The sequence below is a fragment of the Lissotriton helveticus genome, chromosome 8 (genome assembly GCF_964261635.1).
Source record: "Lissotriton helveticus chromosome 8, aLisHel1.1, whole genome shotgun sequence".
Lineage (NCBI taxonomy): Eukaryota > Metazoa > Chordata > Amphibia > Caudata > Salamandridae > Lissotriton > Lissotriton helveticus.
The window spans coordinates 820,233,118-820,257,974 of NC_136069.1; the positions used below are offsets into that span (position 1 = coordinate 820,233,118).

Genomic DNA, 24,857 nt, shown 5'->3' on the forward strand with positions numbered 1-24,857 from the left:
CTTTGAAAGAATGGTTCTATTTCAGTTGCAGGTGCGCCTTGCTGGTGACATGAAAGGTTGTATGAATTCCCTTCACAGGCTCCGTGCAAACTAATACCGTTACACAGAAGCGTGCCGCTTAGTGACATAGCACAATTGTTGCCACTAAGAAACACTTTCTGTTCTTTGTTACTGACACATGCATGTGAATAGGGCAGGTTCCATGTTGTTTTAAGGTACCCCTTTCCCAATTTCTCGTACATGCCAGCCTGTATATATTTTTGGCAGTATTGAAACCTGAAGGTTGAGATTGGAATATTTATGATTCCGTGGATTATCCATTCACTGACAGGTCGTTCTGACATTGTCAACGGTAATCTTTCTAGTTTTTCAATGCTCAAGATTGTATAATCAGCACCCTTCTGAGCCATACCGATTTGTCTATCAGTAAGGTTAAAGATTTGGAATAGTGACGTTGTGTTGATTAAACGCCAAGGCACATAGCCTGAACGCAGATTTTGTAACGTCCAGCCAAGCTGTACAATAGAACGCAATTGTGACTGACCATGTTGTAATAACAGTAAGTCTTGCGATAATATATCGATTGCTGAAGACACAATGCTGTCCAATGAAAAAATTCTGGAGGACAGAGTCATTAACCCATTGTCCACTACAGAAAGTGATTTTTCCAAATTAATACGGTCAATTTCCCGTATTCTCTCTGCTGTCTCAATTTGAGTAACCTTCCAGGCCTCATTGTATGCTGCATATACAGAGGCTGCTATGAAACGCTTTTGACGCTGTTTGCGTGGTCCCATTATGAAATCACGCAAGTCAGCACCATCAGTAAGTAAAGTTAGGTGTTGCTTAATTTCAGGCAGTGTGGAAGTTTGTAGCCATTGAAGGCATAATTTGCCCACACTGTAGGTTGTTATTATCCCTGGGTGATGTCTTTGGGGATATCTAGGGTCTGGCCTGGTCATTTTGAAACCCTGTGTTTTATTCAGGAATCTATCTTGACAGTTATTTGTATCTGTGGGCCAGATCAACCATTGTTTCCAATCAGGATGTGTTCTGTTTTGGTTAAGTATATGGTTTATGTCTATTTCTTCATCTGTTTCAGAGTTATTGCTAAACATTGTTGGCTTTGGAATAGACAGGTTATTTAAATCTTTGATTTTGGCTAAGCCAAGACAGGTGGTTTGTTGAACGGTGTCATTTAAAAATATCATTTGTTCTGGGATCATGCAGGCTCTAAACAAAGCTTCTAAACCCTGTACTTGCCATTCTTTTGTGCCCCAAACACTTTTCAAATCAACATGTTTGTCCCAATAATCAAATCCAAAAGTATTCATTTTTTCAAAGAAAGAATCTGAATATATCAATTTTGTGTTGGTTATCATGGTTTTCATCCCTGTCTTGTTTGACAATTTGTAATAAAATGTTTCAGCATTAGTTATGTTAAAACCTGAAAAATATGAATATTTGCCATACACGGTTCTAGAGCTCCCTTTTGGAGGTGTAGCACAATGTTCCCATTGATTAAAATTTAAAACATTTCTAGGTTGTGCAGATTTATGCAAGAAATGGTTACCATAATGGTTATAGCAGTACATGCTGTCATAATTTGTAGAACCCTGCAAATAATCATGTTTTGTAAATTTAGCAGACATTACTAAGTCAGACATCATATTGTTTATACTTTCAAAGTCCCAATCATCAGCAAATGAGTTTGGTTTTGCAAAGTCACTCAAGGAGATCTTGATTTGGTGTGGATATTTCAGGATCTCGACCGGACCATAAATTTCATAGTCAGTGTTGTCCCAGGCTACCCCACCAGATATTGGAATTGCTGTGAAGTTGGCTGAAGAAAGTTCTGAAGAAAGTTCTCTTTTCTCGACGTGTGAAGATGTGTGTGGTTTGAGGACCAAGTTGATGTTCTGACTTGCTGTGTCCATTTTAGCATATTTTCCCTCAATGAAGCGTCCCAAGGTAAATACCATGATGAGCCAAAGTATGAGGATAAATGCACCAAAACCCACCCAAAATTCAATCCATGGAGAAACTAGATATGTTTCTTTCAGTTGTTTCAAAAGTTCCTTCGCTTTGTCTTTAAAGGATTTTGATGATGGCTGTGTCTTTTGTTCGCTGAAGCCTTCAGACGAATCATCGAAGTTGATGAAGTAACCGGATGCAGTTCTGTCAATTGTTCCAATTGGTTCAGGATTTTTGTTTCTTGCATTTTCACTTGGTACTTCTGTATAGATTGGTGTGTCTCTGCTAAATGTCTTTATTTGGGTTTTCAGAGGTCTAAGTTCTATTGCATTGTTGCATAGTCCTTGTTGTTCTTCCGTAGGCGTTTCGAATGTGATGAGCCTCTTTGATAGGACCTCTGTACTGGTAGCAAACCTTGGTGTTCTGCTACTTATTGGGAGTCCACTTGGCCTACTGTTTGTTATCGGCCACATGTTGTGGTTTTACCAGGTCGATGGATACAACTCGGTTCTCCTTTTTTCCAGCAAGTGGCGGTAGTACAACTGATCTTGTCCCGTTGACAGACAATACAGGAACTGCTTTTCTGTAAGAAGGCCCAAATTCCTTCTTTACCGCGATCTTCTCCCTGACTAGATCCCCGACTTTTGGAATCCAGACAGGTCTTGCTGGGACAGGTGGTGATTCTTCAGTGGTCGTTGGCTGTTCTTTCAACTGTATGTTGCTCAGGTCTTTTCTTGTTTTGTTTAAGTCCTGCAAAATAGCCAAACGGTCTTTGACATCAAAGCTTTTTTCTGTTACCACTGAAGTCTGACTATCAAGGTCAGAGATCAACATCCTAGTTCCGAATAATAATTCGTACGGACTGAATCCCTTCAGAGAATTTCTTGGCAAGTTATTAAGACTACGTTGGACACTTATTAGATGTTTGACCCACCCAGCTCCCGAACCTAATATCCTTTCTATTATAGATTGCTTTCTGTCTTGGTTTTTTCTTTACACCATCCCATACCCTCAGGAAGGAAGTGAGAAGATTCCCGCTGGGCTGTGCTCATTTGGCCATTCTTTCCCCCCCCCAGGCTGGATTGCCTGAGAAAAAGAAAAAAATGGTCGAACGTAGCATGCTCTTAGCGTATATGCCATTTAGACTCGCAAATCTTGTATAACAGTCCGGACGTCAGCCGAGTGTTGTGGATCTACATTATAAGTGGGAACTAGCCTGTATATGTTAATCGCAAGCCATTCTTTTTAGTGGTGATGTTATCTGCCTTGATACGACGAGGTATTAAACTGCTTCTCTCCCCACTGCGATCTCTGTTGCAGTTTGGGCAGTTTTTTACAAACATGGTGTAGTGCAGGCTCATACCTGGCCACCAGTACCGTGATTGTAATTCTTCCAGAGAATCCTTTAATTTAAGGTGTCTGAGACCCTCGCCCATGTGTGCGTCTGCGATTAACAAGTTTCTCCTGTCCATGTTTGGAATCACTCTATCCCCCACTCCAGGGATTCGAGCAAAAGGAATGGAGTTTGCATCTATGATGTATGTGTAATTGAGTGGATAGTTGATCGGTAACGCCGAGCAGTCGCCTTTTGATGACGTTTTTACTGCCAGCAATGTTTCGCCGTCAATGTATTTTAATGTACGCTTTTTTCGATCTACGGGAGCCGGTTTACTGGCTGCCGCTGCGGCTGTTTCAGCCAATGAATTCCCTACAACGTGAACGCCATCACGCTGGTGACTCAGTGAGTGTGTCACGTGAGTCTTTGGTAGTTCTTTTTTCAAAAGAGCTACCTGTTCCCAGAGCAGTCTCTGCTTTATTGGTGCATCCGTGTCATCTTTGTAATCGTTCTGAATCCAGGTCTGCAAATCCTTGTTATATGCTTTGACGCAGAAATATGAATCTGACACTATAAGCGTCGGGAATTCGCGATCCGCATTATCTAGCGCCATTTTCAAAGCTAATATTTCAGTTTGTAGTTCTGAATTAGTTTCTACTGAGTGTGATTTTGTTAATAGAGGTCTTAGTTTACCTCCGTGCCACACTTCTTTTGTAATCTCACATGTGGGATTGTATGCATGTTCTCCCCAAACGGAGGGTTGAGCATGTCCGTCTGTATAGATTACACAGGCGTAATGTCGTAGAGGCAGAATGTCGATTGGCAGAGGATACGTTTTTTCATATTTTAGATTTTTTAATTCTTCTAGTTCTTAAAAGACTGTTAACCAGGCAATACTTGATAATTCATATCCTCCGTACTGGATTTTCAGATGGGCAATTCTGGACTTTTTGAAGTTGAATTTGTAACCCTCTGCAGCGAAACCAAGTATTATGGTGTTCACTCTTTTCAAGTGAGTTTCCAAGTCATCATCTGTTAAGTAAATGTCATCGACATAAGATAATGCTTCATCATCATATAGTTGTAGTAATTCTGTTACTCTCGCTGAGAATACCCCCGGGCTGTTCTTGTACCCCTGGGCTAACCGACAGAATTGTTTTTTGAGTGCCATTTACTGAGAATGCAGTTAAATATCTGCTCTCTGGTGCTATGTTTTGACAAAAGAATCCGTTGGAGATGTCCAAGGTTGTTTTGTATTTTTTGCGCACTATGTTATTCATTAGTGCAGCACTGTGTGAGTTTTGCACTGCAAAAGTTTTGCAACATGTGTTAAGGTGTCGGTAATCCAAAACTAGACGGTACGAATTGTCTGGTTTGGAGACCGGAAATAAAGGATTGTTCATTTGTGAGGTGCAAGTTTCAATCACCCCTTGGTATTCTAGCTGATCTAGTATTTCATTTACTTGTTTTTTAGCTTCTTGCTTAATTGGGTACTGCCTTTGTGCAGTAGGTTGTGATTTTAACTGGACTTTGTGAGGAGGAGAATCCTCATCCCATCCTACATGATTTTTATATAAAGCAGGTGCTAAGGCCACTGCCCACTTTCTAGCAAGTGTATATTTTTTATGAATCGGTATTTGATTCGAGAAGGCAGGCATAATTACTTCTTCGCCATGAGGGCACTCCCTGACAAACTCTGGTGGCCAGTCTTTTTCAGCTAGAAGGATGTCATAGCCCTTGGATAGGTTATCCCAAAATAGTCCCCTTATTTTCCTAGTCTTATCTCCCTCTATACGTAATGTTATCTCGTATATTTTGTGGGGCTTGCTAACTCTGGTATCTGCAGTTTCCACTTGAAGGTATTCATTCGTGTCCACTGTCTCCAGATGATTCATAAGGACTTTGCGAGCTATGCTCACCTCTGCTGCGCTGTCTAGCATTGTCTGAGCCCATTCTCCGTTTTTCAGTTGTGTCCTCAGTATTCTCGGCATTGTTAACTACCTTGATACTGGCTACCTTCTTTTTTGGAAATTGTGATTTCTTTTTCAGTTGAGCAGGTTCCTTGTCTTTGGACTTGGCGTGCTCTTCTGATCGTCCTCTTCTTTCCGATTTCTGCGAGGAATTCTGAAAAGATTGAGAGGGACGTGTATCAATGTCTTGATATCTATCAGGTTTTTTAATATTATCCCTATTTCTAAGGTTATATCTATTCCCAGAGGGTTCACTCTGAGGTGACCTTTGTCTCGGGTTCGGAGATTTCTCTCTTCGCCTAGGAGACCTTCCTCTGGACTGGAATTTCTTTTCTTTAGGATTGGATTGTTTATTTCCATCCCAGTTCTTTTTTGGTGAATTATTATTAAAAAATATTTTTTCTGGAATTGTAGTCAGTTGCGGTTTTACTGGTATTCCACCTAGACTATCTCTGCCTAGTTCTTCATAGGATTTTTCTATGATTCTGGCAATTTCAGCTGGTTGGTCTGCTATATCTGTCTCTTTTAACCTCTGGCGGATCGCCACGTTTGCTGCTTCACCCTTTATGTTGGCTAGTAATATAGCCGAGACCTGCTTGAAGTCTTTCAGTAATTTCATACCAAGAGTTAAAGCAGGTTCTGGACCGTATTCATCTTGAATTTGTTTTAGCACATCTGGTATCACCGAAATGGATGGAACACCGTGCGTTTTTGTATAGATGGAAGCAAAGACTGTACCCCAAGTGTCACAGTCCTCAATGTGTGGTGCGATTCCCATTGGGAGACATATAGTCAGAATCCTGTGTTTTTCTAATGGGGTGGTGTCAGGAAACACCGCCTCTATTTGGGTAATTTTCTGTGCCAACCAGAATGGTATTTGTTCCCGTTTAGCTGGAACTTTACCTAGGCAGGATTGGATGTTCTGTGGTGTGATTTTATTTGTGTTCCCCTGGTGAGGGGTCAGCTGTGGAATTTTAATCGCTGGCTGAATTGTTGAAGTCCGCATTACATACTGAACTAATTGTCTATGAATTTTTAGTAGTTGTTTTAGCTGTATTAATAGCTCTGCTGCAGGCATTCTTTCGATGTCTGGATGTGGTGTGTATCCGGCTAGGACCGGCCACGTTGCTCCTGGTCTTCCTAAAGGACCGAGCCTTGTAATGTGATTGTTATGTATTAGGGCGCCATCAAATAAGAGCAAATGCTCTTGGAATTTGAGTGGTACTTCCACCTCCTCGAAAGGAGTGTACGTTTCAGGAGGTTCCTCTACTTTGTAATAGTGGAAGTACTTTGTTACAGCATTTGCTGCTGGAAAATGTATCCATGTATAGTATACCTCTGTCTGCCGATATTCGTGTGCCTCAATTACGAATATGACTGTGCCACCTCTAGGTGTCAGTCCATTTTCTATAAGTTTTAAGGTTATAGATCTCCTTTTAATGACCGGAATAAGTATTATATCCGCGTCTGCTGCTTGCATGGTAGCATCAGCATCTGCTATTTCAGTAGCTAATCTAATTGCCTCTCTTTCTCCATCGCTGTCTCCCATTTTACTGACAGGATGGTATTATTTTTGTTTGCAGATCAGGTTTCTTTATGGAAACAGAGATTAGATGCACAATATTTTGGAACTGTTTTATCCTTCAACGTTGACTAGACCAAGAACCATACATAGGAGTTCCCTCCTGCGAGGTTTTGGAGGATATAATAACCTTTCACCCACTCCAGACGTCTTTGGAGTATTTGGGAAAAGGGGTCTGAGTGAGAAAGCACAACTGAGTTACTCTAAATGTCTTACGTTAGTTTTATCGCCCTTTCCAAACGCGTTGGGCGCCATGTAGTGTAGCTCCTATTTTCCCAATAGGCTCTGCGCATTGGAATAGTGCCTACAGCAGTAAAGGCCTAGGCCAGACGTTAACTAGGTCTACTACTGTCGATACTAGACTTAATTTTTGGGTTTGCCAGCTAAGCTCAGAGTTCGCTAGAAACTTTCTCGAATGTTCAAGGAAGGATTAACTCCCCTGATTAGACAAGAAGGGATTTAGTTTCTGACAACCATAGAACATGACAACTTTGCTCTCCCCTAATCAAGAGTCAATCTCGAGAGTCGTGTGAGCACAAGGCAATTATTTTACTCAGTCAGTACGTGCATTCTTAGTCTCATCAGAATGTAGAGAAAAGGAAGAGACGGGCGTGTTCAATAAAAGATGTTATTTATTGATCAGTCTCTTTTCTCGTACAAGAGAAATGGATCGATATTATTGCAATACTTATAGTTAAGTAAAGTGCATACATTAGAAGCAATAGTATAAAATAATACTGTAAAAACATTGATATGGTTTCTGAGCCATATGATGTTTAAAATGATTAAAATATATTTACATACACATATACATTTGACTAAACGTACTCAACTGGTGTTTCTAAATACGCCTACCCCGTGTACCTGACCTAAGTCTAATGCGTGGGCGGGAATAGAAAGTTACAGTTTAGTTTAAGTTTGTTTTTGCCAAGTGAATAACTAAAGAATTCTCTAGGAGGGGTTATTCAGTTCTGTACCTGGAATTTAGGATGAATGAGGAATGGTATCTCTTTCTCTGCTCTCGATATTCCAGGCTGCCTGCGAGGGCTGCCCAGAAGCGCCGGTGCTGGGTCTCTCGGCTTGAGATAGCAGCGCGTCTCTCAGCGCGTCAGGAAGGCGGGGCTGCTGCCTGCGGGGTCTGCTTCTGCTCTCGGCTTCGGCAAGTATGGCTGCTCCGTCTTGTCACCACGCGTGTGTTTGCATAGGGCAAGGTCGGCAATATTTATACCTTAAAGGTGCCGAGATTGACGTAAGGATGGACATAGGTACGTCAATAAAGATGTCATACGACTTGCTCGTTAGCACATTCTTTTGCAAAAGTTCTCTGTGAAATCAAAACAATGGCCGCACGGATTATCCAGGTTGTCATAGGTTTGATTTGTTATGAGAACGTCGTATGCCTTATCAGGGGCTGGAGGAATGTCGCTTGTCTAATTAGATCTCAAGCGTTATGACCTAATCAGATAACACGTTCCTGTGCCGTAGTGTGACTGCGTCAGATAACGGTATCTGCATCATGGGGGATTTCTTGCCTCATGGGCTGACTGTTAGTTAACTAGCTAGTAAGTTTAACCAGAATAGGGTCAGGAATAGGGGGATCGAATCAGAACCTATAGAAATACACGACAAGTTTTTATTGCTTCTTGCATTCAAGAGATAGATAATTAGCCAGAATCTGTGGCCCAGCTATTCACCTTGGCATTCCGATTTGCACAAAGGGAATAAGTATTGGAGAGTAAAGGCAAAATGTGTTTCTTATGTTGTTATGAACAGCTTTTTATTCTTTCTCTTTAGGCTCTAGCCAATGCAGAAATATATAAGTAACTGCTGACTTCCTGTAAGACGTGTCCAATGCTGAGACAAAATAAAAGGGGACACTTACAAATGATAGTGCTATCGTTCGAGAAAGGGTAAGTTGACACTGAATTTCCTGTGAATTCACAGACCAAGCATGAAAAAGACCCCAGCATGATCTTCATTGCGGGCTTAGAGCTGGTATTACCTTTTCAGAGGTGAGGGTCTTTCAACGGCTTGTTGGTCTAGGGGTATGATTCTCGCTTAGGTTGCAAGAGGTCCCGGGTTCAGGTCCCGGGTTCAAATCCCGGATGAGCCCTTTCATTGGTGCTCTTTTGAAGTATGCATTTCAAAGCCAATATCAATTTTCTCTTTGCAGTAGTGGATGCATATTTGCTAGAGTCTCATGCTTTTAACCTTGCCCTGCCTGAGCAAATAGGAAACATTTCTCTTTAAGCATTTTGCAAAAATGCTGAACTTGCAAGGCATATACAAGCGTTCAGATAGGGCTGTCGGGCAGGTTGCATGAAAGAAATCTAAAACCAGATGCCCTTGGAATAGCCTGTTTTGAGCAGTTTCATCACAGAAGAATCACCTGTAGGTATCTGTTTCTGTAGTGTAGTGGTTATCACGTTCGCCTCACACGCGAAAGGTCCCCGGTTCGAAACCGGGCAGAAACACTAGTTATATTGTCTTGGCTGCAATGTTGAGAGTTGCCGTTTTGCATGAAATTGTCCAGGCCCTGAAGATGGGTTCATGCAGTCTCGTTCCAAGAAAGTGAATTCTCTTAAAAACAATAACATAATTGGCATGTGGATGTATCTGTTGATTCACAGACCTCACTTTCAAAAGAGCCCTGCTTTCGGTTCAATGCTCAACCAGAACAAGCATTAACTTTGAGAATTGTTGGCACCAATAGGCCTCTTATTTTAGTGGAGTGTTTCTGGTTTTTAGGTGCTGAGGCTTGGGCTCAATTCCTAGATGATCCTTCTCAAGGTGATGATACAAATGCATCGTCACCTTTTCGTTTAATGTCAGAATTGTTTATTTCCATTTGGTGGTGTATGAATGCTTTCGACAGTATGGGGATTTTTTCTAGCCTTGCATGAATAAAAGCATATCACTCCTCTTTATGTATTTTTCTAATACATTTATATTTGCATCTCCTCTCCTAGCATGCATTTTTGACTATCTTACAGGCTGTATATAATAAGTATCAATTCAGGGGCGCTTCTTCTACTCAAATCACAACTGTTCTATCACGACATTGATAAGCAATCTGCATCTGCTTCTGTTGTGTATTGGTTATCATATTTACCTGACGTGTGAAAGTCCCATGTTGGACAGTGCACGTTAACAAAGAAACCAATGATTTTTATTAAAAGTTGTCTCGTGTTTTGGTTACCTTGCATCAGCCAAACCGTGCCAGAGATTACTTCATTTGCAGTCACTTGAAAAGTAGGGATTCTCAAATAAATGGCAAGAGGTTGAAACAAATCCAAAGAAATGCATGGCATATCTATGTGTAGGTGTATGCATGTATCCATATATAAAGATAGATAGATAGATAGATAGATAGATAGATAGATAGATAGATAGATAGATAGATAGATAGATAGATAGATAGATAGATAGATAGATAGATAGATAGATAGATAGATAGATAGATAGATAGATGGATGGATGGATGGATGGATGGATGGATGGATGGATGGATGGATGGATGGATGGATGGATGGATGGATGAATGGATAGACGGACAGACAGACAGACAGACAGACAGACAGACAGACAGACAGATAGATAGATAGATAGATAGATAGATAGATAGATAGATAGATAGATAGATAGATAGATAGATAGATAGATAGATAGATAGATAGATAGATAGATAGATAGATAGATAGATAGATAGATAGATAGATAGATAGATAGATAGATAGATAGATAGATAGATAGATAGATAGATTGATAGATAGATATAGGGAGAGAGAGAGCGTTAATATAAACAGAGACTTTATTTTCAATCAAGCGGTCTTTTCTTTCCTTTAGGAGCAGAATGTTCTGATCATCAGCGCACCAGAATGTAGTGCTTGGTTGGCAAGCATCACATATTGTGATGTGTTAGCTAAGAGTTCCATGTCCTTCAGACTCATATATTCCTCTGTAGTTGTACCTTGGTGATTCCACAAAACATGGCATCATAATCAGCATTCTACTGCCACAGAGTGGACAGAGAAACCATTTAGAATTTCCCTGAAAAAGAAAAAAAGCATACTTAGGCAGAGCTTTGTGGACAGGAAGGACATTAGAGCAAGTGAGGAATAAGCACTGCTTTTGTTAATTTACATAGGCAGAACAGAGACTGCTGGGAAAAGCCTGAAATTAAAGGCACAGAAAATGCCTGCTTCTGGAGAGAACACTAAGAAGCATTGAAAGTTTTTCCTCTGACCCTGGCCACTCTTAAGAGGAATCCTATGATAGTCAGCAGGACCCACCCTAAAAAGGAAGGGACAGCCATTTGGACCCTTTCCACCTTTCCTATATCTCGCCTGATCGAGCCTGATTGAGCGGATAAGCACATAAGCACATGTACTTCTCATTTTGGGAAGGCATTGCTTAGCTTGTTACCAGCAGCTCAGTTATGTTATGATGTTAGAGGCTATGCAAGGAATGCTTTAGTCCTGCATTAGGCAGTTTTTATTGCTTCTTGCATTCAAGAGATAGATAATTAGCCAGAATCTGTGGCCCAGCTATTCACCTTGGCATTCCGATTTGCACAAAGGGAATAAGTATTTGAGAGAAAAGGCAAAATGTGTTTCTTATGTTGTTATGAACAGCTTTTTATTCTTTCTCTTTAGGCTCTAGCCAATGCAGAAATATATAAATAACTGCTGACTTCCTGTAAGACTTGTCCAATGCTGAGAAAAAATAAAAGGGGACACTTACAAATGATAGTGCTATCGTTTGAGAAAGGGTAAGTTGACACTGAATTTCCTGTGAATTCACAGACCAAGCATGAAAAAGACCCCAGCATGATCTTCATTGCGGGCTTAGAGCTGGTATTACCTTTTCAGAGGTGAGGGTCTTTCAACGGCTCGTTGGTCTAGGGGTATGATTCTCGCTTTGGGTGCGAGAGGTCCTGGGTTCAAATCCCGGACGAGCCCTTTCATTGGTGCTCTTTTGAAGTATGCATTTCAAAGCCAATATCAATTTTCTCTTTGCAGTAGTGGATGATTATTTGCTAGAGTCTCATGCTTTTAACCTTGCCCTGCCTGAGCAAATAGGAAACATTTCTCTTTAAGCATTTTGCAAAAATGCTGAACTTGCAAGGCATATACAAGCGTTCAGATAGGGCTGTCGGGCAGGTTGCATGAAAGAAATCTAAAACCAGATGCCCTTGGAATAGTCTTTTTTGAGCAGTTTCATCACAGAAGAATCACCTGTAGGTATCTGTTTCTGTAGTGTAGTGGTTATCACGTTCGCCTCACATGCAAAAGGTCCCCCGTTCGAAACCGGGCAGAAACACTAGTTATATTGTCTTGGCTGCAATGTTGAGAGTTGCCGTTTTGCATGAAATTGTCCAGGCCCTGAAGATGGGTTCATGCAGTCTCGTTCCAAGAAAGTGAATTCTCTTAAAAACAATAACATAATTGGCATGTGGATGTATCTGTTGATTCACAGACCTCACTTTCAAAAGAGCCCTGCATTCGGTTCAATGCTCAACCAGAACAAGCATTAACTTTGAGAATTGTTGGCACCAACAGGCCTCCTATTTTAGTGGAGTGTTTCTGGTTTTAAGTGCTGAGGCTTGGGCTCAATTCCTAGATGATCCTTCTCAAGGTGATGATACAAATGCATCGTCACCTTTTCGTTTAATGTCAGAATTGTTTATTTCCATTTGGTGGTGTATGAATGCTTTCGACAGTATGGGGATTTTTTCTAGCCTTGCATGAATAAAAGCATATCACTCCTCTTTATGTATTTTTCTAATACATTTATATTTGCATCTCCTCTCCTAGCATGCATTTTTGACTATCTTACAGGCTGTATATAATACGTATCAATTCAGGGGCGCTTCTACTACTCAAATCACAACTGTTCTATCACGACATTGATAAGCAATCTGCATCTGCTTCTGTTGTGTATTGGTTATCATGTTTACCTGACGTGTGAAAGTCCCATGTTTGACAGTGCACGTTAACAAAGAAACCAATGATTTTTATTAAAAGTTGTCTTGTGTTTTGGTTACCGTGCATCAGCCAAAACGTGCCGGAGATGACTTCATTTGCAGTCACTTGAAAAGTAGGGATTCTCAAATAAATGGCAAGAGGTTGAAACAAATCCAAAGAAATGCATGGCATATCTATGAGTAGGTGTATGCATGTATCCATATATAAAGATAGATAGATAGATAGATAGATAGATAGATAGATAGATAGATAGATAGATAGATAGATAGAGAGATAGATAGATAGATAGATAGATAGATAGATAGATAGATAGATAGATAGATAGATAGATAGATAGATAGAGAGAGAGAGAGATAGATAGATAGATAGATAGATAGATAGATAGATAGATAGATAGATAGATAGATAGATAGATAGATAGATAGATAGATAGATAGATAGATAGATAGATAGATAGATAGATAGATAGATAGATAGATAGATAGATAGATAGATAGATAGATAGATAGATAGATAGATAGATAGATAGATAGATAGATAGATAGATAGATAGATAGATAGATAGATAGATAGATATAGGGAGAGAGAGAGCGTTAATATAAACAGAGACTTTATTTTCAATCAAGCGGTATTTTCTTTCCTTTAGGAGCAGAATGTTCTGATCATCAGCGCACCAGAATGTAGTGCTTGGTTGGCAAGCATCACATATTGTGATGTGTTAGCTAAGAGTTCCATGTCCTTCAGACTCATATATTCCTCTGTAGTTGTACCTTGGTGATTCCACAAAACATGGCATCATAATCAGCATTCTACTGCCACAGAGTGGACAGAGAAACCATTTAGAATTTCCCTGAAAAAGAAAAAAAGCATACTTAGGCAGAGCTTTGTGGACAGGAAGGACATTAGAGCAAGTGAGGAATAAGCACTGCTTTTGTTAATTTACATAGGCAGAACAGAGACTGCTGGGAAAAGCCTGAAATTAAAGGCACAGAAAATGCCTGCTTCTGGAGAGAACACTAAGAAGCATTGAAAGTTTTTCCTCTGACCCTGGCCACTCTTAAGAGGAATCCTATGATAGTCAGCAGGACCCACCCTAAAAAGGAAGGGACAGCCATTTGGACCCTTTCCACCTTTTCTATATCTCGCCTGATCGAGCCTGATTGAGCGGATAAGCACATAAGCACATGTACTTCTCATTTTGGGAAGGCATTGCTTAGCTTGTTACCAGCAGCTCAGTTATGTTATGATGTTAGAGGCTATGCAAGGAATGCTTTAGTCCTGCATTAGGCAGTTTTTATTGCTTCTTGCATTCAAGAGATAGATAATTAGCCAGAATCTGTGGCCCAGCTATTCACCTTGGCATTCCGATTTGCACAAAGGGAATAAGTATTGGAGAGAAAAGGCAAAATGTGTTTCTTATGTTGTTATGAACAGCTTTTTATTCTTTCTCTTTAGGCTCTAGCCAATGCAGAAATATATAAGTAACTGCTGACTTCCTGTAAGACGTGTCCAATGCTGAGACAAAATAAAAGGGGACACTTACAAATGATAGTGCTATCGTTTGAGAAAGGGTAAGTTGACACTGAATTTCCTGTGAATTCACAGACCAAGCATGAAAAAGACCCCAGCATGATCTTCATTGCGGGCTTAGAGCTGGTATTACCTTTTCAGAGGTGAGGGTCTTTCAACGGCTTGTTGGTCTAGGGGTATGATTCTCGCTTAGGGTGCGAGAGGTCCCGGGTTCAAATCCCGGATGAGCCCTTTCATTGGTGCTCTTTTGAAGTATGCATTTCAAAGCCAATATCAATTTTCTCTTTGCAGTAGTGGATGCATATTTGCTAGAGTCTCATGCTTTTAACCTTGCCCTGCCTGAGCAAATAGGAAACATTTCTCTTTAAGCATTTTGCAAAAATGCTGAACTTGCAAGGCATATACAAGCGTTCAGATAGGGCTGTCGGGCAGGTTGCATGAAAGAAATCTAAAACCAGATGCCCTTGGAATAGCCTGTTTTGAGCAGTTTCATCACAGAAGAATCACCTGTAGGTATCTGTTTCTGTAGTGTAGTGGTTATCACGTTCGCCTCACACGCGAAAGGTCCCCGGTTCGAAACCGGGCAGAAACACTAGTTATATTGTCTTGGCTGCAATGTTGAGAGTTGCCGTTTTGCATGAAATTGTCCAGGCCCTGAAGATGGGTTCATGCAGTCTCGTTCCAAGAAAGTGAATTCTCTTAAAAACAATAACATAATTGGCATGTGGATGTATCTGTTGATTCACAGACCTCACTTTCAAAAGAGCCCTGCTTTCGGTTCAATGCTCAACCAGAACAAGCATTAACTTTGAGAATTGTTGGCACCAATAGGCCTCTTATTTTAGTGGAGTGTTTCTGGTTTTTAAGTGCTGAGGCTTGGGCTCAATTCCTAGATGATCCTTCTCAAGGTGATGATACAAATGCATCGTCACCTTTTCGTTTAATGTCAGAATTGTTTATTTCCATTTGGTGGTGTATGAATGCTTTCGACAGTATGGGGATTTTTTCTAGCCTTGCATGAATAAAAGCATATCACTCCTCTTTATGTATTTTTCTAATACATTTATATTTGCATCTCCTCTCCTAGCATGCATTTTTGACTATCTTACAGGCTGTATATAATAAGTATCAATTCAGGGGCGCTTCTTCTACTCAAATCACAACTGTTCTATCACGACATTGATAAGCAATCTGCATCTGCTTCTGTTGTGTATTGGTTATCATATTTACCTGACGTGTGAAAGTCCCATGTTGGACAGTGCACGTTAACAAAGAAACCAATGATTTTTATTAAAAGTTGTCTCGTGTTTTGGTTACCTTGCATCAGCCAAACCGTGCCAGAGATTACTTCATTTGCAGTCACTTGAAAAGTAGGGATTCTCAAATAAATGGCAAGAGGTTGAAACAAATCCAAACAAAGAAATGCATGGCATATCTATGTGTAGGTGTATGCATGTATCCATATATAAAGATAGATAGATAGATAGATAGATAGATAGATAGATAGATAGATAGATAGATAGATAGATAGATAGATAGATAGATAGATAGATAGATAGATAGATAGATAGATAGATAGATAGATAGATGGATGGATGGATGGATGGATGGATGGATGGATGGATGGATGGATGGATGGATGGATGGATGGATGGATGGATGGATGGATGGATGGATGGATGGATGGATGGATGAATGGATAGACGGACAGACAGACAGACAGACAGACAGACAGACAGACAGACAGACAGACAGACAGACAGATAGATAGATAGATAGATAGATAGATAGATAGATAGATAGATAGATAGATAGATAGATAGATAGATAGATAGATAGATAGATAGATAGATAGATAGATAGATAGATAGATAGATAGATAGATAGATAGATAGATAGATAGATAGAGGGAGAGAGAGAGCGTTAATATAAACAGAGACTTTATTTTCAATCAAGCGGTCTTTTCTTTCCTTTAGGAGCAGAATGTTCTGATCATCAGCGCACCAGAATGTAGTGCTTGGTTGGCAAGCATCACATATTGTGATGTGTTAGCTAAGAGTTCCATGTCCTTCAGACTCATATATTCCTCTGTAGTTGTACCTTGGTGATTCCACAAAACATGGCATCATAATCAGCATTCTACTGCCACAGAGTGGACAGAGAAACCATTTAGAATTTCCCTGAAAAAGAAAAAAAGCATACTTAGGCAGAGCTTTGTGGACAGGAAGGACATTAGAGCAAGTGAGGAATAAGCACTGCTTTTGTTAATTTACATAGGCAGAACAGAGACTGCTGGGAAAAGCCTGAAATTAAAGGCACAGAAAATGCCTGCTTCTGGAGAGAACACTAAGAAGCATTGAAAGTTTTTCCTCTGACCCTGGCCACTCTTAAGAGGAATCCTATGATAGTCAGCAGGACCCACCCTAAAAAGGAAGGGACAGCCATTTGGACCCTTTCCACCTTTCCTTGATCGAGCCTGATCGAGCCTGATTGAGCGGATAAGCACATAAGCACTTGTACTTCTCATTTTGGGAAGGTATTGCTTAGCTTGTTACCAGCAGCTCAGTTATGTTATGATGTTAGAGGCTATGCAAGGAATGCTTTAGTCCTGCATTAGGCAGTTTTTATTGCTTCTTGCATTCAAGAGATAGATAATTAGCCATAATCTGTGGCCCAGCTATTCACCTTGGCATTCTGATTTGCACAAAGGGAATAAGTATTTGAGAGAAAAGGCAAAATGTGTTTCTTATGTTGTTATGAACAGCTTTTTATTCTTTCTCTTTAGGCTCTAGCCAATGCAGAAATATATAAATAACTGCTGACTTCCTGTAAGACTTGTCCAATGCTGAGAAAAAATAAAAGGGGACACTTACAAATGATAGTGCTATCGTTTGAGAAAGGGTAAGTTGACACTGAATTTCCTGTGAATTCACAGACCAAGCATGAAAAAGACCCCAGCATGATCTTCATTGCGGGCTTAGAGCTGGTATTACCTTTTCAGAGGTGAGGGTCTTTCAACGGCTCGTTGGTCTAGGGGTATGATTCTCGCTTTGGGTGCGAGAGGTCCTGGGTTCAAATCCCGGACGAGCCCTTTCATTGGTGCTCTTTTGAAGTATGCATTTCAAAGCCAATATCAATTTTCTCTTTGCAGTAGTGGATGATTATTTGCTAGAGTCTCATGCTTTTAACCTTGCCCTGCCTGAGCAAATAGGAAACATTTCTCTTTAAGCATTTTGCAAAAATGCTGAACTTGCAAGGCATATACAAGCGTTCAGATAGGGCTGTCGGGCAGGTTGCATGAAAGAAATCTAAAACCAGATGCCCTTGGAATAGTCTTTTTTGAGCAGTTTCATCACAGAAGAATCACCTGTAGGTATCTGTTTCTGTAGTGTAGTGGTTATCACGTTCGCCTCACACGCGAAAGGTCCCCGGTTCGAAACCGGGCAGAAACACTAGTTATATTGTCTTGGCTGCAATGTTGAGAGTTGCCGTTTTGCATGAAATTGTCCAGGCCCTGAAGATGGGTTCATGCAGTCTCGTTCCAAGAAAGTGAATTCTCTTAAAAACAATAACATAATTGGCATGTGGATGTATCTGTTGATTCACAGACCTCACTTTCAAAAGAGCCCTGCATTCGGTTCAATGCTCAACCAGAACAAGCATTAACTTTGAGAATTGTTGGCACCAACAGGCCTCCTATTTTAGTGGAGTGTTTCTGGTTTTAAGTGCTGAGGCTTGGGCTCAATTCCTAGATGATCCTTCTCAAGGTGATGATACAAATGCATCGTCACCTTTTCGTTTAATGTCAGAATTGTTTATTTCCATTTGGTGGTGTATGAATGCTTTCGACAGTATGGGGATTTTTTCTAGCCTTGCATGAATAAAAGCATATCACTCCTCTTTATGTATTTTTCTAATATATTTATATTTGCATCTCCTCTCCTAGCATGCATTTTTGACTATCTTACAGGCTGTATATAATAAGTATCAATTCAGGGGCGCTTCTTCTACTCAAATCACAACTGTTCTATCACGACATTGATAAGCAATCTGCATCTGCTTCTGTTGTGTATTGGTTATCATGTTTACCTGACATGTGAAAGTCCCATGTTTGACAGTGCACGTTAACAAAGAAACCAATGATTTTTATTAAAAGTTGTCTTGTGCTTTGGTTACCGTGCATCAGCCAAAACGTGCCAGAGATGACTTCATTTGCAGTCACTTGAAAAGTAGGGATTCTCAAATAAATGGCAAGAGGTTGAAACAAATCCAAAGAACAAATCCAAAGAAATGCATGGCATATCTATGAGTAGGTGTATGCATGTATCCATATATAAAGATAATAGATAGATAGATAGATAGATAGATAGATAGATAGATAGATAGATAGATAGATAGATAGATAGATAGATAGATAGATAGATAGATAGATAGATAGATAGATAGATAGATAGATAGATAGATAGATAGATAGATAGATAGATAGATAGATAGATAGATAGATAGATAGATAGATAGATAGATAGATAGATAGATAGATAGATAGATATAGGGAGAGAGAGAGCGTTAATATAAACAGAGACTTTATTTTCAATCAAGCGGTATTTTCTTTCCTTTAGGAGCAGAATGTTCTGATCATCAGCGCACCAGAATGTAGTGCTTGGTTGGCAAGCATCACATATTGTGATGTGTTAGCTAAGAGTTCCATGTCCTTCAGACTCATATATTCCTCTGTAGTTGTACCTTGGTGATTCCACAAAACATGGCATCATAATCAGCATTCTACTGCCACAGAGTGGACAGAGAAACCATTTAGAATTTCTCTGAAAAAGAAAAAAAGCATACTTAGGCAGAGCTTTGTGGACAGGAAGGACATTAGAGCAAGTGAGGAATAAGCACTGCTTTTGTTAATTTACATAGGCAGAACAGAGACTGCTGGGAAAAGCCTGAGCACAGAAAATGCCTGCTTCTGGAGAGAACACTAAGAAGCATTGAAAGTTTTTCCTCTGACCCTGGCCACTCTTAAGAGGAATCCTATGATAGTCAGCAGGACCCACCCTAAAAAGGAAGGGACAGCCATTTGGACCCTTTCCACCTTTTCTATATCTCGCCTGATCGAGCCTGATTGAGCGGATAAGCACATAAGCACATGTACTTCTCATTTTGGAAAGGCATTGCTTAGCTTGTTACCAGCAGCTCAGTTATGTTATGATGTTAGAGGCTATGCAAGGAATGCTTTAGTCCTGCATTAGGCAGTTTTTATTGCTTCTTGCATTCAAGAGATAGATAATTAGCCAGAATCTGTGGCCCAGCTATTCACCTTGGCATTCCGATTTGCACAAAGGGAATAAGTATTGGAGAGAAAAGGCAAAATGTGTTTCTTATGTTGTTATGAACAGCTTTTTATTCTTTCTCTTTAGGCTCTAGCCAATGCAGAAATATATAAGTAACTGCTGACTTCCTGTAAGACGTGTCCAATGCTGAGACAAAATAAAAGGGGACACTTACAAATGATAGTGCTATCGTTCGAGAAAGGGTAAGTTGACACTGAATTTCCTGTGAATTCACAGACCAAGCATGAAAAAGACCCCAGCATGATCTTCATTGCGGGCTTAGAGCTGGTATTACCTTTTCAGAGGTGAGGGTCTTTCAACGGCTTGTTGGTCTAGGGGTATGATTCTCGCTTAGGGTGCGAGAGGTCCTGGGTTCAAATCCCGGATGAGCCCTTTCATTGGTGCTCTTTTGAAGTATGCATTTCAAAGCCAATATCAATTTTCTCTTTGCAGTAGTGGATGCATATTTGCTAGAGTCTCATGCTTTTAACCTTGCCCTGCCTGAGCAAATAGGAAACATTTCTCTTTAAGCATTTTGCAAAAATGCTGAACTTGCAAGGCATATACAAGCGTTCAGATAGGGCTGTCGGGCAGGTTGCATGAAAGAAATCTAAAACCAGATGCCCTTGGAATAGCCTGTTTTGAGCAGTTTCATCACAGAAGAATCACCTGTAGGTATCTGTTTCTGTAGTGTAGTGGTTATCACATTCGCCTCACACGCGAAAGGTCCCCGGTTCGAAACCGGGCAGAAACACTAGTTATATTGTCTTGGCTGCAATGTTGAGAGTTGCCGTTTTGCATGAAATTGTCCAGGCCCTGAAGATGGGTTCATGCAGTCTCGTTCCAAGAAAGTGAATTCTCTTAAAAACAATAACATAATTGGCATGTGGATGTATCTGTTGATTCACAGACCTCACTTTCAAAAGAGCCCTGCATTCGGTTCAATGCTCAACCAGAACAAGCATTAACTTTGAGAATTGTTGGCACCAATAGGCCTCTTATTTTAGTGGAGTGTTTCTGGTTTTTAAGTGCTGAGGCTTGGGCTCAATTCCTAGATGATCCTTCTCAAGGTGATGATACAAATGCATCGTCACCTTTTCGTTTAATGTCAGAATTGTTTATTTCCATTTGGTGGTGTATGAATGCTTTCGACAGTATGGGGATTTTTTCTAGCCTTGCATGAATAAAAGCATATCACTCCTCTTTATGTATTTTTCTAATACATTTATATTTGCATCTCCTCTCCTAGCATGCATTTTTGACTATCTTACAGGCTGTATATAATAAGTATCAATTCAGGGGCGCTTCTTCTACTCAATTCACAACTGTTCTATCGAGACATTGATAAGCAATCTGCATCTGCTTCTGTTGTGTATTGGTTATCATATTTACCTGACGTGTGAAAGTCCCATGTTGGACAGTGCACGTTAACAAAGAAACCAATGATTTTTATTAAAAGTTGTCTCGTGTTTTGGTTACCTTGCATCAGCCAAACCGTGCCAGAGATTACTTCATTTGCAGTCACTTGAAAAGTAGGGATTCTCAAATAAATGGCAAGAGGTTGAAACAAATCCAAAGAAATGCATGGCATATCTATGTGTAGGTGTATGCATGTATCCATATATAAAGATAGATAGATAGATAAATAGATAGATAGATAGATAGATAGATAGATAGATAGATAGATAGATAGATAGATAGATAGATAGATAGATAGATAGATAGATAGATAGATAGATAGATAGATAGATAGATAGATAGATAGATAGATAGATAGATAGATAGATAGATAGATAGATAGATAGATAGATAGATAGATGGATGGATGGATGGATGGATGGATGGATGGATGGATGGATGGATGGATGGATGGATGGATGAATGGATAGACGGACAGACAGACAGACAGACAGACAGACAGACAGACAGACAGACAGACAGACAGACAGACAGACAGATAGATAGATAGATAGATAGATAGATATATAGATAGATAGATAGATAGATAGATAGATAGATAGATAGATAGATAGATAGATAGATAGATAGATAGATAGATAGATAGATAGATAGATAGATAGATAGATAGATAGATAGATAGATAGATAGATAGATAGATAGATAGATAGATAGATAGATAGATAGATAGATAGATAGATAGATAGATATAGGGAGAGAGAGAGCGTTAATATAAACAGAGACTTTATTTTCAATCAAGCGGTCTTTTCTTTCCTTTAGGAGCAGAATGTTCTGATCATCAGCGCACCAGAATGTAGTGCTTGGTTGGCAAGCATCACATATTGTGATGTGTTAGCTAAGAGTTCCATGTCCTTCAGACTCATATATTCCTCTGTAGTTGTACCTTGGTGATTCCACAAAACATGGCATCATAATCAGCATTCTACTGCCACAGAGTGGACAGAGAAACCATTTAGAATTTCCCTGAAAAAGAAAAAAAGCATACTTAGGCAGAGCTTTGTGGACAGGAAGGACATTAGAGCAAGTGAGGAATAAGCACTGCTTTTGTTAATTTACATAGGCAGAACAGAGACTGCTGGGAAAAGCCTGAAATTAAAGGCACAGAAAATGCCTGCTTCTGGAGAGAACACTAAGAAGCATTGAAAGTTTTTCCTCTGACCCTGGCCACTCTTAAGAGGAATCCTATGATAGTCAGCAGGACCCACCCTAAAAAGGAAGGGACAGCCATTTGGACCCTTTCCACCTTTCCTATATCGAGCCTGATTGATCGAGCCTGATCGAGCCTGATCGAGCCTGATCGAGCCTGATCGAGCGCTGATTGAGCGGATAAGCACATAAGCACATAAGCACATGTACTTCTCATTTTGGGAAGGCATTGCTTAGCTTGTTACCAGCAGCTCAGTTATGTTATGATGTTAGAGGCTATGCAAGGAATGCTTTAGTCCTGCATTAGGCAGTTTTTATTGCTTCTTGCATTCAAGAGATAGATAATTAGCCAGAATCTGTGGCCCAGCTATTCACCTTGGCATTCCGATTTGCACAAAGGGAATAAGTATTTGAGAGAAAAGGCAAAATGTGTTTCTTATGTTGTTATGAACAGCTTTTTATTCTTTCTCTTTAGGCTCTAGCCAATGCAGAAATATATAAATAACTGCTGACTTCCTGTAAGACCTGTCCAATGCTGAGAAAAAATAAAAGGGGACACTTACAAATGATAGTGCTATCGTTTGAGAAAGGGTAAGTTGACACTGAATTTCCTGTGAATTCACAGACCAAGCATGAAAAAGACCCCAGCATGATCTTCATTGCGGGCTTAGAGCTGGTATTACCTTTTCAGAGGTGAGGGTCTTTCAACGGCTCGTTGGTCTAGGGGTATGATTCTTGCTTTGGGTGCGAGAGGTCCCGGGTTCAAATCCCGGACGAGCCCTTTCATTGGTGCTCTTTTGAAGTATGCATTTCAAAGCCAATATCAATTTTCTCTTTGCAGTAGTGGATGATTATTTGCTAGAGTCTCATGCTTTTAACCTTGCCCTGCCTGAGCAAATAGGAAACATTTCTCTTTAAGCATTTTGCAAAAATGCTGAACTTGCAAGGCATATACAAGCGTTCAGATAGGGCTGTCGGGCAGGTTGCATGAAAGAAATCTAAAACCAGATGCCCTTGGAATAGTCTTTTTTGAGCAGTTTCATCACAGAAGAATCACCTGTAGGTATCTGTTTCTGTAGTGTAGTGGTTATCACGTTCGCCTCACACGCGAAAGGTCCCCGGTTCGAAACCGGGCAGAAACACTAGTTATATTGTCTTGGCTGCAATGTTGAGAGTTGCCGTTTTGCATGAAATTGTCCAGGCCCTGAAGATGGGTTCATGCAGTCTCGTTCCAAGAAAGTGAATTCTCTTAAAAACAATAACATAATTGGCATGTGGATGTATCTGTTGATTCACAGACCTCACTTTCAAAAGAGCCCTGCATTCGGTTCAATGCTCAACCAGAACAAGCATTAACTTTGAGAATTGTTGGCACCAACAGGCCTCCTATTTTAGTGGAGTGTTTCTGGTTTTAAGTGCTGAGGCTTGGGCTCAATTCCTAGATGATCCTTCTCAAGGTGATGATACAAATGCATCGTCACCTTTTCGTTTAATGTCAGAATTGTTTATTTCCATTTGGTGGTGTATGAATGCTTTCGACAGTATGGGGATTTTTTCTAGCCTTGCATGAATAAAAGCATATCACTCCTCTTTATGTATTTTTCTAATACATTTATATTTGCATCTCCTCTCCTAGCATGCATTTTTGACTATCTTACAGGCTGTATATAATAAGTATCAATTCAGGGGCGCTTCTACTACTCAAATCACAACTGTTCTATCACGACATTGATAAGCAATCTGCATCTGCTTCTGTTGTGTATTGGTTATCATGTTTACCTGACGTGTGAAAGTCCCATGTTTGACAGTGCACGTTAACAAAGAAACCAATGATTTTTATTAAAAGTTGTCTTGTGTTTTGGTTACCTTGCATCAGCCAAAACGTGCCAGAGATGACTTAATTTGCAGTCACTTGAAAAGTAGGGATTCTCAAATAAATGGCAAGAGGTTGAAACAAATCCAAAGAAATGCATGGCATATCTATGAGTAGGTGTATGCATGTATCCATATATAAAGATAGATAGATAGATAGATAGATAGATAGATATATAGATAGATAGATAGATAGATAGATAGATAGATAGATAGATAGATAGATAGATAGATAGATAGATAGATAGATAGATAGATAGATAGATAGATAGATAGATAGATAGATAGATAGATAGATAGATAGATAGATAGATAGATAGATATAGGGAGAGAGAGAGCGTTAATATAAACAGAGACTTTATTTTCAATCAAGCGGTATTTTCTTTCCTTTAGGAGCAGAATGTTCTGATCATCAGCGCACCAGAATGTAGTGCTTGGTTGGCAAGCATCACATATTGTGATGTGTTAGCTAAGAGTTCCATGTCCTTCAGACTCATATATTCCTCTGTAGTTGTACCTTGGTGATTCCACAAAACATGGCATCATAATCAGCATTCTACTGCCACAGAGTGGACAGAGAAACCATTTAGAATTTCCCTGAAAAAGAAAAAAAGCATACTTAGGCAGAGCTTTGTGGACAGGAAGGAC

General features: G+C 39.9%; 11 non-coding genes across 11 annotated transcripts; all 11 read left to right on the forward strand.

The window, feature by feature from the left end:
• The first annotated feature begins 9,263 nt into the window (after positions 1 to 9,263).
• Positions 9,264 to 9,336, forward strand: TRNAV-CAC (transfer RNA valine (anticodon CAC)). The gene has a single exon. It is a non-coding gene; the product is annotated as a tRNA-Val (tRNA).
• Positions 9,337 to 11,751: 2,415 nt separating this feature from the next.
• TRNAP-UGG (transfer RNA proline (anticodon UGG)) lies at positions 11,752 to 11,823 on the forward strand. Its single transcript has one exon. It is a non-coding gene; the product is annotated as a tRNA-Pro (tRNA).
• Positions 11,824 to 12,111: 288 nt separating this feature from the next.
• Positions 12,112 to 12,184, forward strand: TRNAV-CAC (transfer RNA valine (anticodon CAC)). Its single transcript has one exon. It is a non-coding gene; the product is annotated as a tRNA-Val (tRNA).
• Positions 12,185 to 14,538: 2,354 nt separating this feature from the next.
• TRNAP-AGG (transfer RNA proline (anticodon AGG)) lies at positions 14,539 to 14,610 on the forward strand. The gene has a single exon. It is a non-coding gene; the product is annotated as a tRNA-Pro (tRNA).
• Positions 14,611 to 14,898: 288 nt separating this feature from the next.
• On the forward strand, positions 14,899 to 14,971 carry TRNAV-CAC (transfer RNA valine (anticodon CAC)). The gene has a single exon. It is a non-coding gene; the product is annotated as a tRNA-Val (tRNA).
• Positions 14,972 to 17,398: 2,427 nt separating this feature from the next.
• On the forward strand, positions 17,399 to 17,470 carry TRNAP-UGG (transfer RNA proline (anticodon UGG)). The gene has a single exon. It is a non-coding gene; the product is annotated as a tRNA-Pro (tRNA).
• Positions 17,471 to 17,758: 288 nt separating this feature from the next.
• Positions 17,759 to 17,831, forward strand: TRNAV-CAC (transfer RNA valine (anticodon CAC)). Its single transcript has one exon. It is a non-coding gene; the product is annotated as a tRNA-Val (tRNA).
• A 2,202-nt stretch (positions 17,832 to 20,033) lies between these two features.
• Positions 20,034 to 20,105, forward strand: TRNAP-AGG (transfer RNA proline (anticodon AGG)). The gene has a single exon. It is a non-coding gene; the product is annotated as a tRNA-Pro (tRNA).
• Positions 20,106 to 20,393: 288 nt separating this feature from the next.
• On the forward strand, positions 20,394 to 20,466 carry TRNAV-CAC (transfer RNA valine (anticodon CAC)). The gene has a single exon. It is a non-coding gene; the product is annotated as a tRNA-Val (tRNA).
• Positions 20,467 to 23,046: 2,580 nt separating this feature from the next.
• On the forward strand, positions 23,047 to 23,118 carry TRNAP-UGG (transfer RNA proline (anticodon UGG)). Its single transcript has one exon. It is a non-coding gene; the product is annotated as a tRNA-Pro (tRNA).
• Positions 23,119 to 23,406: 288 nt separating this feature from the next.
• On the forward strand, positions 23,407 to 23,479 carry TRNAV-CAC (transfer RNA valine (anticodon CAC)). Its single transcript has one exon. It is a non-coding gene; the product is annotated as a tRNA-Val (tRNA).
• The last annotated feature ends 1,378 nt before the right edge of the window (positions 23,480 to 24,857 follow it).